Below are 4724 nucleotides of genomic sequence, written 5' to 3' on the forward strand. Positions count from 1 at the left end.
TGTATCGCGATATTTATTGAACGTTTAGCATGAAATATTGATGGATCATGTCCATATCACAAAATATTTAAATATTTCGAAAACCAGATAATGGATCGCGGATCGCGTGATAAATATTGAACGTGTAGCATATTTTGTAATTTACAAGTCCGAATTGGTGAAAGACAATAGTGTCAAATTTTAAAATCAACTATATTCTAATAAAGTGAACATGAATTTACATTTGAATCTTGGCCAGAGCTATGCAACTCATCTGCCAAAGTTTTTTTATTCCAAATCTTGGATGCATATAATGAATTGCTGTGGGAGCGAAAACAAGAGTCAAACATGATTTTCTTCGGTTTTCTTCCGACATTTTATAAATATATGTACGTACAAATAAAAATTTAGTTTTTTAAATATATTTTCTTGTGAAAAAAGAACTAGCATCGTATAAATATTGACGTAAGATATATTGAACGCCTAGCAGCAGATCCAATTATCACCATAAATATTGAACGTTTAGCAGACTCCATCGCTTCGATTTGCGGTTGTGGCCAGATTCTTTCAATCGAGTATACCCAGCAAGTCATTGGTACTGAAACTCCAACACATTCAAAGAAATTTGAATAACACCGCTGTATGCACACATACGCAACAAAGGATAAAATTTACATAAACATTTACCTAAACTTAAAGTTCTCGTGTGTCTTTAAATCAGTGATATGCAGCATAATTAAAGTTTAGGGTTGTTTTAGTACAGTATTCCACGATTTCAGGGTTGAAATGGGTATGGTTGGAAAGAGGAGGATCTCCAGACTACGAATATATATATACTAAAAACGCATTTAGTTTAAATTTTATATTTAGTTGACACACTTATTTATTTAAAACATTCACATACAAATTAAATGTGAGAAGTGCGGTTGACCGTCCTATATGTATTGTATATCCTATATTGTCTTGCACATTTTGAAGACGGCAGCGACATATCAAACAGCAATTTCATTGTTGCCGTACTAACATCTTTCACTGCAACAAAATTTACATATTTAGTTTAAAGTGAAATTATTTACGCAAAAAATGTAAAAATTGGCGATTTATTTGTTTTAAGTAATCGAATATTATTATAAATGATATATCAAAGCTATTTTACATTTCTGCTGGCAAATTAACGTCATAGTTGTGAGAACTTAGAATAATTTTACATTTCACAAGTTAGTGGCAGCTACACAGCGGCCATTGTCGTCGGCAAAATTAGAAACATTTCTAATTTGGCGACAACGACAACTAAAAGCCTGTTGTCGCGTAGTCGTGCTGTTGTCAAAAAATCTGTGCCCATAAGAACGCGTATATTTTAATATTTGAAAGAACTCGCTCGTCGCTTGTCGTCTTCTATGTGCTCAACACATCAGTGCTGATATTGTCATAGGTCAGTGTTGCCCTTTGTAAGTGTGGTGAGTATAAGTACGTATTAGGAGGTGTGTCCACTACGTGTTGTCCTGTCATCGCTTCCCACAATCGGTCATCCTGCACTTTCATTCGACCCGAATGTAGGATCAAATTTTTTAATGAATTCCGCGACAGTAGTAGTACGTCCGGGTCCTTCGTGATCTCCAACTTTCACAACATCGTATCTGCCATGTTTCAACAGCTTAATGATCTTGAACGGTCCAAGATATTTTGGCTTCAGCTTCAGCCCAGATCCATGCTGTGAACGTTTGATTGCTACCAGTTCGTTAATTTTGTACTCAACTTCAGCTTTACGACGAGCATTGTAGGTTTTGCGATTTTCTTCTTGTAAACGAACTATGTTCTCTTACGTTTGAAGATGGCTTTTCTCACGCTCTGAGTTTATTTCCTCTGTTGCGAAGTTTTCTAAAAGCTCTTCCAGATTCGTAATTTCAGCCACTCGCATTTCTAATCCAGTTAGTATATTAAACGGCGATATTTTTGTACTACGAGGTGGAGTGTTGTTGATAGTCTGTTATACGCGTTCTACATGTTTGTACCACTCACCAGGACTTTCGTGGCATAATTTCAATATCATGGGTATCACAATTTTGTGTATTAGCTCAACCTGTCCGTTCCCCCTTGGAACACCCGTGGCAATTGTTAGATGCTGAATACATTCTTTCTCACAATACTCTTTGAAAAGAGATGACGTAAATGCGGAGCCTCTGTCGCTGATTATGCGCTTTGGATTTCCCAATACCGACGACTGCTTCCTAAGTCTGTCAACTACTGCCTCTGCTCCCGTGTTTTTTGTTGGATAAAGCCAAACAAATTTGGAAAATAAATAATTATAAGATTTCTTCGACATTTCCATAGGTCCAACGTGGTCGACGTGGAATGTACCTAAAGGACAGTCCTCCTTGTTAATTGGATTAAGCCAACATTCCTATTTCCCTACTTTATTTTCATTTACCAAACATTAGATACAGCTTTCTACTACGCGATATGCTTTCGCTTTCAACTGTGGAATATAATATGTTTACTCCACTATGTCTTGGGTTTTCTTACTGGAGAAATGACCTTATTTATGCGCAATTTTTATCACTTCCTCCTCCATGAGTGAAGGTACTACAATCAACTCTTTGGTGAGGTCCTTGTGTAATATACCGTATTTCATATAATAATTCTCGTATTCGTCCTTTTCTAAAATCTTCCGTACAGCTCTAACCCAATTGTCCTCTTCTTCAGCTTTAACCGGTGACGCAATGAGTCTTCTATAAGTAGGCAGGAGGCTCTACTGAACGCGTCTACGTGCCTCATTTTAGTGTCACTTCGATGTTGTATTTCATAATCAAAATCTTGCAAATAAATTGCCCAGCGCGAAATTATCAAATGTACGCCTCGTTTCTTCATTGTGATAGCAAACGCATTACAATCGGTTACTATTTGGAATATAATACCTATTAAATATACACGCCATTTCTTGACTGCTTCGATGATGGCTAAGATTTCAAGTTCGTACGAATGGTAAAACTCCTCACACGGTTTCGTCATCCGACTCACTGGACTGGATGAAAGTTCTGATCATCTCTATTCCTCTGCAATAGTACTGCCCCATATCCGAATTTCGATGCGTCTGTATGCACCTCGGTTACTGCTCGCGGATCATATAACATTAAAACAGGCGATTAGTTCCAATTTTAGTTGCTGAAATGATGTTAATTGCTCGTCACCTAGCTCATATCATATCTTGTTTCAACATTTCTGACAATGGTATCGCAATCGTTGCGTAACCTTCGATGTATCACCTAAAGTACGAGGTCCAAGGAATCGTTGAATAGCTTTTTTATCACGTGGCGGCGGGAACAGTTTGATGGAGTTTGTCTTCGCCTCGGATGGTTTTATGCAACTATTCTGGATGATGTAACCCAGAAACTCAACTTCGCTCCCCAGAAACTGACACTTCTTCTTCTTGACTATCGTAGAAACCGCTTACGCGGTTATAGCCGAGTACACAACAGCGCGCCACGCATCTCTCCTTTTGGCAGTTTGGCGCCAATTGGTAATACCAAGTGAAGACAGATCCTTCTCCACCTGGTCCTTCCATCGGAGTGGAGGTCTCCCTCTTCCTCGGCTTCCACCAGCGGGTACTGCAGCGAAAACTTTCAGAGCTGGGGCACTTTCGTCCATTCGAACAACATGACCCAGCCAGCGTAGCCGCTGTCTTTTTATTCGCTGGACTATGTATATGTCGTCGAACAACACATACAGCTCATCACCCCATCTTCTGCTGTATTCGCCGTTGCCAATGTTTAGAGTTTAATTTTTGTTCGTCGAGAGAGGACTTTACTATTCAATTGCCTACTCAGTCCATAAAAGTACCTGTTGGCAAGAGTGATTCTGCGAGGCTGCAATTGTTGGAGTTGTTGAAACTGGTTCTCATGTATACAAAATTATGTACCACTTCGAAGTTATGACTGTCAACAGCGACGTGGGACCCAAGACGCGAATGCGCCGACTGTTTGCTTGATGACAGGAGATATTTCGTCTTGTCCTCATTCACCTCCAGACCCATTCGCTTCGCCTCCTTATCGGCGTACGCCAGCAGCTGTACACTCTTATAGAAGATTGTACCTTCTCTATTTAGCTCTGCAGCTCGTATAATTTTTTCCAGCATCAAGTTAAAGAAGTCACACGATAGCGAGTCACCTTGTCTGAAACCTCGTTTGGCTCGAACGGCTCGGAGAGGTCCTTCCCGATCCTGACTGAGCTTTTGGTGTTGCTCAACGTCAGCTTACACAGCCGTATTAGTTTTGCGGGGATACAAAATTGGTGTGTGTCGATCCTCTTTTCACGGGTCTTCTCCAAGATTTGGCGCATGGTGAATAACTGGTCAGTTGTTGATTTTCCAGGTTTAAAGCCACACTGATAAGATCCAATCAGTTTGTTGACGGTGGGCTTTAGTCTTTCACACAGTACGCTCGATAGAACCCTATAATCGATGTTAAGGAGACTTATCCCACGATAGTTGGCGCAGATTGTGGGGTCTCCCTTTTTGTGGATTGGGCAGAGTACACTGAGATTCCAATCGTCGGGCATGCTTTCTTTCGACCATATTCTGCAAAGAAGCTGATGCATGCACCTTATCAGCTCTTCGCTGCCGTATTTGAATAGCTCAGCCGGTAATCTATCGGCCCCTGCAGCTTTGTTGTTCTTCAGGCGGGTAATTGCTATTCGAATTTCTTCATGGTCGGGTAATGGAACATCTGTCCCATCGTCATCGATTGGGG

This window comes from Zeugodacus cucurbitae, chromosome 2, assembly GCF_028554725.1.
Source record: "Zeugodacus cucurbitae isolate PBARC_wt_2022May chromosome 2, idZeuCucr1.2, whole genome shotgun sequence".
NCBI lineage: Eukaryota > Metazoa > Arthropoda > Insecta > Diptera > Tephritidae > Zeugodacus > Zeugodacus cucurbitae.